We start from the raw sequence: 13,450 nt of genomic DNA, 5'->3' as shown, positions 1-13,450 counted from the left end.
TTTCACTGAGGAAGGAAATATTTAATGAACAATTACAAAATGGGGAATAAATGGCTAGTGATGCTGAAAAGGATCTGGAGTTATAGTGGCTCACAAATTGAATATAAGCCAACATGTGATGCTGGCAGTTGCAAAAAAATCTAATATAATTCTACAGTGTATTAACAGGAGTGTTGTATGTAAGACACAGGAGGTAACTGTCGCACACTACTCAGCACTGGTGAGGCCTCAAGTGGACTACTGTGTCCAAATCTGAGTGCCACACTATAGGAAAGACGTGGATAAATTGGACACAGTCCAAAGTAGAGCAACACAAATTTATAAAAGATTTAGAAATCCTGACCCTTGAGGAGTGGTTAAAAATAAACTGGCATGTTTAGTCTTGAGAAAAGTAGACTGAGCGGAGACCTGATAAGCCTTCAAATATGTTAAGGGCATATCTATATGTTATAAAAAAGACAGTGATCGATTGTTCTCCATGTCCACTGAAAGTAGGACAAGTAGTAATGGGCTTAATCTGCAGTAAGAGAGATTTAGGTTAGAAAAACTGTCTAACTATAAGGGTAGTCAAGCTTTGGGATGGTCTTCTAAGGGAGGTTGTAGAATCCCCATCACTGGAGGTTTTTAAGAACGGGTTAGACAAACACTTGTCAGGGATGGTCTACATTTACTTGGTCCTGCCTCTGCACAGGGACTAGACTTGATGACTTCTCAAGGTCCCTTCCAGCCCTACATTTCTATGGTTCTATAACACAGACCATAGATTTTCACATAGTGATTTTAACTTGTGGTGGAACTAGAGTTCATCATTTAGAAAGACCCCCAATCTTGATTTAAAGACTCCAAGTGATAGAGAATTTGCCACAGCCCTCAGTAAACTGTTCCAATGGTTAATTACCCACCGTTCATTTAAAAAAAAAGGAAAGAAAGAAAGAAAGAAAAAAGGTGTTATTCCTATTGGAGGTTTTCTGACCTCAGCTTTCAACCTACTAGAACTTGTTATGCCTTTCTCTGCTAGATTAGATAGCCCTTTATTATCTGAAAATTTAACAGTTCTGTTGATATGTGGGACAGAAACTCTGAGAACTATGTTGGTTTTGAAGGGCTGGCAATAGTAAAACTTACTTTTGAAACTAAACTGAGCAGCTACAACTCCAGATACACACAGGGGGCAGCTCTCTGTCAGAGAAAAAATAAAACTTAAGTTGAAGGAAAATTGATGCATTCAATAAAAGGATAAAACAAAGGAACCTATTACAAATACAGAGCCAGATGAGCAGGTATGGGACTTGATTTAAGAACCACCTTTCAAAAAGTCAGCACATTGTATGGGTTGGATGGTGACTAGAGAGGATAATTGTTGTTTAATCTCTGCTTTGCTTTACTGTGTATTGATCAACATTTATCTTGTAGCACGGTCTGAGGAGAGAGTGAAATGCAAGCTGTGCAAGCCTGATCACCCCTTCTACCTGTTTGAACCATTTTTTTTCCTTCTTCATGCCACCATTCCTTTCTTTCCATCATGCTGGACACTGAGATTCCCTGTTGAGACATACTTCAGATTGCTTTCCAGAAGTGCATGGCTTGTGGATTAATAGGGGAGAAAAGACTCAGTGAAAGTTACTCCTTGTTGGTAAGCATAGGTTAATAGCTGTCAATCTATATACACTCTGTAAAGCAATGAATCTAAACCACCTTAAAATGCATTTGCTTGCTGCTTATTCCTTGATTTTAAATGATGCATATGAATGACTAAGGTAGGCATAAATGTAATCTCACACGTTTATTGTAGCCAGGAGGTGTGTCCTCCCTCGGAGATGGACGGCGAGGGAGAGCCAAACCCCTTCTGGGGGTTGGAGTCCGGGAGTACACCACCTGACCGGAAGCAGGTAGGCAGGGCTAGGAGTATAAAAGCCAGGCCTGCCCACTCAGTCAGTGGAAGGTGGCTAAGAGAGAAGGACGCTGCTCCCTTGGTGCCAGAGCCTAGGGGTGCACCCGACCGCTCCACAGAGGAGAGGCTGCCAGATCTATCCATGGCGTTGGGCCCTCCTCACCTGGAATTGCTACCTGAACCTGGCGAGCCAGAGGAGACCCCCCGTATCTTACGACCCAGAGGAGAGGCTGCCAGAGCTGCCCATTGGAGGACCTGGAGGAGCTACCCAAGCTGCCAACCCCCTGTGAGCCAGAGGAGACCCCAGGACCCTGCGACCTAGAGGAGCTGCCCTCCGCTGACGACTCCAAAGAGTTCCTGGACCTGCTGTCGAGCGATGAGGCCGAGGGCTTCTGGAGTTTCCCTCAGGCAGAGTGCCCCAAGAAACCGGGGTATGGCCCAGGAGACCAGGTACTCTAGGGAGAGGGTGGGACGAAGTAGCCCAGGGGAGCCGACTACAGTCCGGCTGAGCCTGCGCTCGCTCTGAGTCAGCGTGTTTTGGTCGGAGCCCCGCTGACCCACCGACAGGACACCCCATTACTGACAGGGCCCTGGGCTGGGATGCCGTGGAGATGGGTGGGCCTGCGTCCCCCTCCCCTCTTCCTACCCTGACCTAGGGGTGATCACCTGTTCCCCGCTGTCTGCCCCACACTGCCTAAGGGCCAGGGCTTTGGGACTGCTTGCTCGCCCCTCGGGGGGCTAGAGACTGTTTCCCCCATTGCCTGCCTGCCCTGCCGGAGGGCTAGGCCTTGGACTATTGCCTCGCCCTGCTGGGGGCTGGAGGCTGTTCCCCGCTGCCTGCCCCACCCTGCTGACGGCCGGGTCATAGACTATTTTCTTGCCGTGTGAGAGGGTGGAGACTGTTCCCATGGTTACGCCCGCCCTCCCTAAGGGCCAGGGCTTCAGAACTGCTTACTTGCCCTACGAAGGGCTCGAGACTGTTCCCGTCTGCCTCACCCACCCTGCCTAGCGGCTGTGGCTCAGCACTGCCTACTCACCCTACGAAGGGCTCAAGACTGTTCCCCTTTAACTGCCTGCCCTGCCTAAGGGTCAGGGTCTTGAACTGCGTGCTTCCTCTACTAAAGGGCCAAAGACTACTTCCCCGTTTGTTTGACTCGCCCCCCCTAAGGGCTGGGGCCTGAAACCGGGGCTCGCCTGCTAAGAGCAGGAGACGGCCCCTTTGTTTTGGACTCCCCGCAGGGTGCAGGCACCTGGAGTTATGGCCTCCCTCAGAGATTGACAGCGAGGGAGAGCCACCGGCGCCTCCCACAACAGGAGACACTTTACATTTATGTACAGTGATCACCTTAAAAACTCTCCAGTTGCCTTTGATAGCTATATAAAGTTAGATAAGGTTAAATGTGGACCACAAGTTTTTCAGTGTGGCCAGGTAGATCATGTTGGCCTGAAACAGTTTTAAACCGTAGTTAAAAGCCAGGGTGGGTAACTTTGTTTAAATGTAGTTACCAGCCCAAACCATATGTAACTGCTGCCTGCTTGGTGTGGCACTCTATCTCACTCTAGTGGTGGCTAAGCCAGTTAGACATTGATAAGCCTGCTACAGCCTTGGTTGAGAGTGTTGTCTTTTAGCTCAGGTGGTAGATGCTCATGCATTTAGTGCAAGAGATCTCAGGTTTGATCCCTGACAATGATGACCAAGGTGGTTGGTGTTACACATTCATCCCTGCATGGCACCTTCTCACTAAGCCACAGTGGGGAGCAAGAGAAAATGGTTGTGATAGAGGGGGAAATGTCAAATGTGGCAAATCGTGAACTCCATTTTGTTTGATGAACGTCATTTTGATCGTTATCGTCACTTAGTTTTGTAACTTCCATCATGGGTTAAGACATCCAGGGGGTGGTGATGAAAATCAGTCAAATCTTAATCAGGTTAGATGATTCTAGACACTGTGTGCTTGTGCTAGGGAGTGGGAAACCTTGGAAGAGTCTAATAATGAGAAAGCCATCAACATTGTGTGACTCTTCCCTATTGGAACAATAGGTTTTCTATTGGCAGGGCCTTTGACTTTGAATGGACTCTGTAAATAGAAACTTGTCTGAGGAGGGAGCTGGGAAACCTTCCCTCCTACTCCCAGCAAAAGCACATAGGCAGAAACGGGACAGAGATGGTTGTAAAAGGTGGCTGCTTTTCTAAGAAGGAGACCATCTCATTGACATGTGTAAGCAGGCCAGGCTGGAGAGAAAAGAAGGCAGAAGTGACTCTGCTTCGCCTAAGGATGTTAACTGGAACCAGACAGGGTGAGATCAGACAGGGGACGCTGCATTCAAGACCATTTGTTGTTATCCATAGATCTCTAACTCTCTTGTGCTTTTTAAAGAGTAAAGATGATGGTTAGGAAATTCCTTTGCTAAGCCTGTGTTATCTTGCTTTGCTGCCAGGTTCTCCCTGAAGGGTATAACTGGGAGCCCAGATGCTCCCACTGAAAGATGGACTCTGAGGAAATTAGTCTGAGCCACTGGGGGCTTGGGAGGGCTGTGGCACTGGTACTGTGTTGTAAGGGAGCTCAACTGTAGGGTCCTACTGCCCAAGAAGGTTGTCAGACACAGGGTCAGACCTGGAAGGGTGCTTGGGTAACCTGAGCTAGGAACAGTGCCCAGTCACTACTCAGACTCCAGGGCCTAGAAGCATGTGGGATTCAGCAGTTGGATCCAATCATAACAGACTGGTGTCCATCCTGAGAGCAGGACTAGGCCAGGTTGTGACAAAGGCATTTCCAGCTGTGGCCAGAACATGGTACAAGAAAATGAATAATTTCTTTTAAATGTTATCTAACTTTTGGGAACTCAAACATAAAAATATCAATTCACATTCTGGGGGAAGATTTAGTTGAGATCGTTGGTAGGATCAGTTTATTGATCCTTAGTAGTTACATGGTCAAGTGACTTACTAGCTCCAATGGAATAGAAAAACTTTGGCAGAAGTTAACTAACAGGCACAAAGGAGTAGTTGTCTCTAACCCTGTTCAGTCTTGGCCAGCAAGTAGGGTTTCAGGCTCAAACTATTTGATGACTGAAAGTCTCTACATTCATCAATATTGGTTTGTGGAGAGAGCTGGCAGGAATTCCTCCATATGGATTTGATGTGTCTTATGGAAATCCGCATTGTGACCTGCTAGAATTGCACAACCTTGATCACTGATGAATAGAAAAATAAGGATCATCATCTTTCATTCAGTGTCAGTGGGACACTGCCCACTAATTCGTTGATGTTTTTCATTGCTGAGTTTTGTTGACACCACTTTATTGTATTAAATGGCCTAAATCTGCAGAATTTGTGTCCCTATAATCTGGTACTGTTCCCACAGTGAAGGGAATCAGGATGGGTGCAGTTTAATTAATCAGTAAACAGGGGTAGCACAACTAAACTCTGCACTGCCAAAAAACCAAACCAAAACAAAAACCCCTACTAACTGCAAATAACTGGGACACTCAAGAACTAATGTCTGCCAGAAAGGAAGCGAACACTTGAGATGTTAACTTAATTTTGAAAGGGGGATGAGTCCACATGATTGCAAAAAATTGATAACGTATGAGGTAATGTTGGCTAATTTATCCAATGTTGAGTCAAATGTAAATAGAATAGCCCCAGTAGCAATCAGAAGCCTTTGGCACACCTCGCAGTCACACTGGCAATAACCAGATAAACTACTTACAAGGGCAATAAAGTGAAGGCAGAGGGATGGGAAAGTCTATGCTCATTTAGACAAAACCCACAGTTTGTAAGTTAACATCTTGAAAACCAAACTGGATCATAATCCAGTTAGAATTTAAGGCTACAAAAGTAAATGTAGTTACAACACTGAGAAAGTAGGTAGTAACAGTAGAAGCTCAATTTGCTCTATAAAATTTGGATGCTTAGCCATGAAAATAAAGTTGGGATTATTGTCTTGAATTTTCAATGGTGATTTGATTTTTAGAATGTCAACTTGAAAAATCTTAATGGGGGCCTGATTTTCAAAGGGATCTTTCTCTGGAAATACACAGGTAAGGCACTCAGACACGCTTAACTCTGCCCTATTGTGACATAATGCAATAACTGTGCAATCATGATTAATATTTGTATTTAAGGCTGTTGATTACACTGATTTTTAGATATTACTTTTTCCTTCTGGTATCACTACAGGTCAGGTTTAAGGTGGTTTATGTGCCTTTTTATATCTTAATATGTTTGGATTTCTTTAAAATTTGCCCTTAATTCTAAATTTCCTAGATTTATTGATCTGCAATAATTACAACTTCCATAAACTATGTTTTTACCCTAAATTATTATATGTACTGTGTCTTAATGTTGTAGTTTGCCTGGTTTTCTTTTCTTAATTATTAAAACTTGCATACATGAACAGTGAACAAGGAACTCAAAGACAATGCTACCATGTGATCTTTCTAATGATTTAAAGATAAATAGTATCAGCCTTACTTTTATTTTTAAAAACTTTTAGGGATAGATTCACCAATATATTCTGGCTGTTGTATGTCACTCTGTAGCAGTAAATAGCAGCCAGACCATACTGATCATTTAAACTCTGTTTACGGCTTCCGTTCAGCTCCAGAGCAATGCAAAGTAGACTGAATGCAAACACCAGATCACTCTTTCCCTCCTTTACTGCCCTATGAACCCTTGCATGTGTGCACAGTTTCCATTTCCTGTCTTGTTGGTAAGTAGATATGGTGCAACAGGTAGTTTCTGAAAATAAAATTTTAAGAATTGTCATTTTTTTTGTTCGGAACTCAAAGTTTATCTTCCAGCAAGGTAGACATATAAAATCTTTTCCTTCAGAGAAACTCACTTATAATTGCCCTCTTTCAAAATGGCTACCATCACCCATTGTTTTCAATGGAACTGAGGCCTCAGGCTTCCCAAAGCAAAATGGCCACTCCCCTCCATTATTACCAATGAGAGTGAAGCCAAGCAATCCTCTGGGAAAATGATAGCTCTCTATGCTGTCAGGAAGCAGGGAAGCACTGGGAGGAGCTGATGAATTGAGCATATGGTCATGTATGCTAAGGACAATCTGGGTCTCACTGAGCCTCAGTCTCATAATAGGAGATGTTGGCTATTTAGAAAGGGGGCAATCTTTTGTAATTTTCTCTGAAGGAGAACTTTATTCTTCAAGCTCTGCTGAAGGAGAAACTTCCAGTTATGAAGACTAACAGAAAAAATGACCATTAAACCTAAATTATTTTTTAAAAAATTACTGATTGCACCAGATCGTCTCAAGATCATCAGGCTCAATGGGTAGTGATCAATGGCTAGATGTCTAGTTGTCAGCCAGTAACAAGTGGAGTGCCCTAGGGGTCAGTCCTGGGGCTGGTTTTGTTCAGTTTATTCATTAATAATCTGGATGATGGGGTGGATTGCACCCTCAGCAAATTTGCAGATGACACTAAGCTGGGGGAAGTGGTAGATAGGATACAATGACCTAGACAAATTGGAGGATTGGTCCAAAAGAAATCTGTTGAGGTTCAACAAGGACAAGTGCAGAGTCCTGAATTTAGGATGAAAGAATCCCATGCACTACTACAGATTGGGGACTGATTGGCTAAGGAGCAGTTCTGCAGAAAAGGGCCTGGGGGTTACAGTGGACAAGAAGCTGGATATGAGTCAACAATGTGCCCTTATTTCCAAGAAGGCTAATGGCACATCTGGCTTCATTAGTAGGAGCATTACCAGCAGATCAAGGGAAGTGATTATTCCCCTCTATTCGGCACTGATGAGGCCACATCCGCTGTATTGTGTTCAGTTTTGGGCCCCCCACTACAGAAAGGATGTGGACAAATTAGAGTCCAGCAGACGGCAACGAAAATGATTTGGGAGCTGGAGCACATGACTTATGAGAGAGGCTGAGGGAACTGGGCTTGTTTAGTCTGCAGAAGAGAAGAATGAGGGGGGATTTGATAGCAGCCTTTAACTACCTGAAAGGGGGTTCCAGAAAGGATGGAGCTAGGCTGTTCTCAGTGGTGGTAGATGACAGAACAAGGAGCAATGGTCTCAAGTTGCAGTGAGGGAGGTCTAGGTCGGATATTAGGAAAAACTTTTTCATTAGGAAGGTGGTGAAGCATTGGAATGGGTAACCTAGGCAAGTGGTGGAATCTCCATCCTGATTGGTTTTTAAGGTGCGGCTTGACAAAACCCTGGCTGGGATGATTTAGTTGTGGTTGCTCCTGCTTTGAGCCAGGGGTTGGACTAGATGTCCTTCTGTGGTCCCTTTCAACCTTAATCTTCTATGATTCAAGGTTCACCTCTGACAATTTTTTTTTTTTAAATAGACTATGCCGGAGCTGATTAAGGACAAAGAAGGTCTAACACAGAGTGCTACATTTCTTAAAGGATCCATTTAAAAATTAAATTTTACCATAAAGTAATTAACAAATTTACCTCCAAGTCCTCATTCAGTACTCCAGGAGTAAGTGCCATAAGTTTGGGGAGAACACATTCTGTGTTCTTCAGATGTAACAAAGAGGTTGAATTTCTGTTTTAGACCAAAATTTAATCTTAATTGTGTAGCTTTGACTTGCATCTTCATAACACTGTAATTTATATGTGAGTTAAGTTTGTTTTTTAACTTAAGTTGTTTAAGATATGCAAAGGCACAATACATAAACATAACTGTGAGCAAAAGGAGTGCAGTTCTGTTCCTTGGCTGAACATAGTATTATGCAAACCATATTATCTGAGAGTTTAAATTTGCAAATGCACATTGGAATCCATAGAGATGAATGACACAATACTATTCTAAATTCTGAATGTGAACTGTGAAAGCATATTTGGGATAACAACTGTAATTTATTTCTCCCAATCAGGTATTGTTGATAGTTATTATATATAACAACATTTGATTGAATCCCTCTTCCCCTCTCTAACTCCCCCATCAGATGTCATGTGACTTCATAAGCCCTGATCTTGAAAATGCTTATGCATATGAATACTCCTACTGACTTCAGTGGGATCTACTCATGTACTTAAAGTTACTTATTATGTATATAAATGTTTGCAGCTCCAGGACTTTAGATCATAAGATCACTGGGGCAGTAACCATGACTTCATATATTTGTATGTGTATCGTCTAGCACAATAATGTTCTAGTAAAGATGCTAATATATACTATATTACTATATATATATATATTACTATATATTACTAGAACATATATATACATATATATATATTATAATTTTTTTTGTTTAAACAGTACCCCACATAGAACCAGGAAATTGTTATATCATAATCTTGTAATTTAGTCAGGCAGAAACTCAGTGGGACTTTTCAAAATATAGTTGATATTTGTGTGGAAAAATCAGCCAGACAAAGTTAATGAGTTCTTTATTTGAACATACGACCAAAAATTTGAATATAATTTGTACCATATATACTAGCATTAAAAGTAATAAGCAAAACAAACGAGACAGAGAAACAGGGTGTGTGTGTATGAAATAGCTTATCTAACTGTCTAGGAAACATTTAGTATACATCAGCAGAGTCCACATGGACTACCAGTGTGCAATATGTTAATGAGCTTTAGAAATCACAACCCTGTAAAGTACACATTGCTGCTCTGTGTAGAGATGCCCTCGGTTTACATTTCTTTTTCCTTTAGGAAGAATTAAAATATTTTACTCTTGAAGCTTTTCATAAAATACTAACTTTGCCTTATTGTTATGTACAGGGGAGGAGAAGGATCTTTTGAAAATGAATGTGTATTTTTCACGTAGACAGTGAAAATGGAAGATGTGTATTGTGGAAAAGTTTACTTCTATTACAATGAATCAGCTATGAGGTTGTGTAAAGGGTTTTGCTGCTTTCAAACACTTGGTAAACCATGTTGTAATCTGAGACTGCAAAGGGCTTGTTTGTCTTTAAACTGATATGCTTACCTGATCCCCTGCTGGCTACCAGCAACCTAACTATGCTAGCTGAAGATTTTCTTTTTGGTCATGTCACCTAGTGGAACACAGATGTAAAAGAAGAAAAGTCCAGTGGGCCATTTTGTTCTTTGTCAGAACAATTTGTCATAAATTTGTAAAGAGTGTTGGTGTCCTAGAGTGGCATGCTAGTGATTCTGGAGATGCACTCTATCTGTCTAGCTGTGGCAATTTAGATGAGGGAGATTTTGAAAAGTTTTAGTGAGATTTTTACATGTCTTTGAAACAAACTATGTCATAGGTCATAATAAGAGAAATATTTTTAAAACAACACTGCTATAAACGGAAGGTAAAATAAGTAAGTGTCCCTCTGACTGAGACTTTGCAGGTCTGACAGTATTTGAAATTATTGTGCAATTGACACATGCATCAGTAGAATGTAAATCAAGTAGGCCTTACTAAAAGGAGGATTGTCTGAGGTAGAATTTATTACGCACAAAAAACTACAAGGTTGCAAAATTCAGCAATCTAAGATAGGAAATGCCAGAATTAAGGTGCTTGTGCAACCTTAATTCGTTCTACCCTTCGTGTGTGTATGCATTTAATTACATGATTAATTAATTAATTACATTACAATTACATTAATTACATTACAATGATTAATTAATTACATGCATTTAATTACATGATCACATACTGCTTTTTCCACAGAACTCCTGCCTTATTCAGTGCACAGCATTGACGGTGCTCTCTGAATGAGTAGCTATTCAATATTCTGTAGAACTGGTCAGGAACCAGCATGGCTATTTTGTATGAAATTCCATGATTTTCAATTTTTTCCATTTCGAATTGGGATGAAACGTCCAATTTCAAAACTTCCCATGAAATGAAATTTGTGGGGGAAATTATTTTAGGTCAATCAAAATGTTTCACTTTGATCAAATTGAAATATTCGATTTCAATTTTGACTTTTTCAATTTTATTTTATTTCTAGATTTGCAATTATTTTATTTTATAATTTATAATATAAAAGTTGTCTCAAAATAAAAGATGGCAACATTTTGACCTTATCAAAACTCTTTATTTTGATTTTTTCCCCCTAAACAAAATGTTAAAGTTTACACATTCCTGAGGAATGTGTCAATTTTGATGAATCAGCATTTCTGATGGAAAAATGTTCCACTGGAAAATTTTCAGCCAGCTCTAATATTTTTATGACTAAAAGATGTAGTTAATTGTTTGACTACACATGAGGTTCAAGTTTAAAAATATTCGAGACCAATAGCCAACCTCAGTGAAAATTTAAAGACAAAGCAATGTGGTTCAGGAAAGAAAGAGTTAATACATCACCATTCCTTCCTATGAAGTAAATTCTCACAGCGTATTCAGTTCACTTTATACAGAAGGTGTGCTTCCCAAATGCCCCTTTAAATTAGCCATCTTTTATAGGATGGCTGTTTGAGTTATACACCACTATTCGTGTAACTTGTAAACAGCCAGTTTGTCCTAGTTTTGTCCTTGATGCCTCCCACTACTTTCCCATCTTTCGTTTTGAATATTAAATTCCAAACATTAAGGGGAATGAAGATGCTCCCTAATATGAAGCCTTCATACATCTTACATTATTTCCTTGTACCACAATGTACCTGTTTCATAACACTCATCCTTCTAGCTTTTGACAGTTTTTTATAGTGCTGAGCTATGCTTGTCCTAGGGCATTGTGGGATATATTTCTTAGCATAAGTGAGCAAGAATAAGTATAGTACAGTTTAGCATGATTACCCAACGTGTGTATGTGTGTATGTATACTATTGATACCATGCACGTAATACCTATTAATGGGGAGGGGAAGGTGTGTATGTGTATGTATAATCTATATGTATTGTCTAACAATTTTGTTTTATCATTGTTCAGTGTGTGGTCCCAGGCCTTATTTATGGCACACTATTTAAACCCTGCTCAGAAGACAGAATTATTAATTTCCTTATTGACTTTTCTGTGAAGTTCATCACTCTAGTAACTGAGTGCTTTACCAATTTTTATTAATTTAATTTTCACAACACCTGCGTGAGGTGAGGTATTATCCCCTCTTCACAGATGGGAGCTGAGATACAGAGAGATCAAGGTCAAAAGTGCCCACCAATTTTGAGTGCCTCATTTAAGAAGCTGAGAATACATTTTTTTCAGAGTACTGAGTATTATATAGCACTGTATATGTTCTGAGCACCGCTCCCATTGACTTTAGTTGCCTTTGTGAATGTTCAGTATTTCTCAGACACCACCAGGGTCTCCAGCTGGGCACCCAGAAAATGAGGAACACACAATTATGACCACTTGTGCAATGTCTGGTTTAAGTAACTTGCTCAGAATCACATAGGAACTTTGTAGCATTGGCAGGGATAGAATGCAATTCTTCATGGCAGCATTCAGATGCCTTGCTCATGAGACCATCCTTTCTCTTCCTGTAGTTCCCTGCCTCACTCACTACACACCTGCAGGTCTCATCCTGTGTGGAGAGCCACTAGAAGCAGATGAGACACATACTTGCCAGTAGTGCTAAAAATGGTCTGAAAAAACTGAAGGGTGTATCGTAGTTTGGAAGCTTTGATATGTCTGCACTTAGTGTGCACTCCTGTGGTCCTGTACTGGAGCATGCTCAGTCACTCTGTGGGGATGATGCACCTGTAACTTATGCCTCTTCATGTGGCACTCTGTCCCCCTCTAGTGGCTCCTAGATGAGCTAGAGATTGAGTCTGCTACAGCCTTGGCTAAGAGAGATGCATCTTTTAGCTCATGCAGTAGAAGCTCATACCTTGAGGTCCCAGGTTGGATCCCAGCCAATGACAAGGGGGATCTACTGGAGTTGCACAGGCTGGCACATAACACATGAGAGGGGAGGGAGCACACTCAGCACAGACAAAATCTTTGGAGAATGTAGTTGTCAAATGCTATCAAATCTCTACTGCGCATGTGCAAACTGAAATTTTTCAAAGTCTTGTAACTTGGCCAAATTGGTGTATTTTAAGGTCTGGCTTGACAAAGCCCTGGCTGGGATGATTTAGTTGGAATTGGTCCTGCTTTGAGCAGGGAGTTGGACTAGATGACTTCCTGAGGTCCCTTCCAAACCTAATCTTCTATGATTCTATTGTTCTATTTTCATTGGAATAGCAAAAGGCACATTGCCAACACCAGGACAACCCTCCCTGCCAAATTTCATGCCCTTGCTCCAAAGCATGGAGGTGCTAGAGTTTCTCAGCGGAACAACTGTAAGATTTGTTTTTGGCATGAACAAAACAAGGTATTTTTTTCTAATCTTGTTTCAGAAACACTAGAGCCTCTTAAACTTTCAAAACAAAACCCGAAGCAGATACCTGGCATGAGAAATATCACACTGAATGGGTTAAAGTCTGTCAAAGCTTCATAAGCAACTGAAAACAGGGTCTTATAATGGGAAGTTCTGGACAACCCTACAGATAGCACTACCAAATCATCTATAACATACATAACACAAACTAGATAACAGCAGTACATAAAATTAGGGGGATTTTTCTTCACAGTTTACATAACTTGAAGATAATTGGATGAGTGTATTGGTGTGTCTGCTCCTCATCCAACTTAATCTATCACTGGCTTCCTCTT

This window comes from Emydura macquarii, unplaced genomic scaffold (assembly GCF_026122565.2).
Source record: "Emydura macquarii macquarii isolate MOO-44397 ecotype Brisbane River unplaced genomic scaffold, CSIRO-AGI_Emac_v2 contig_318, whole genome shotgun sequence".
Classification (NCBI taxonomy): Eukaryota; Metazoa; Chordata; order Testudines; family Chelidae; genus Emydura; species Emydura macquarii.
Note: the sequence above shows the minus strand (reverse complement) of the source record.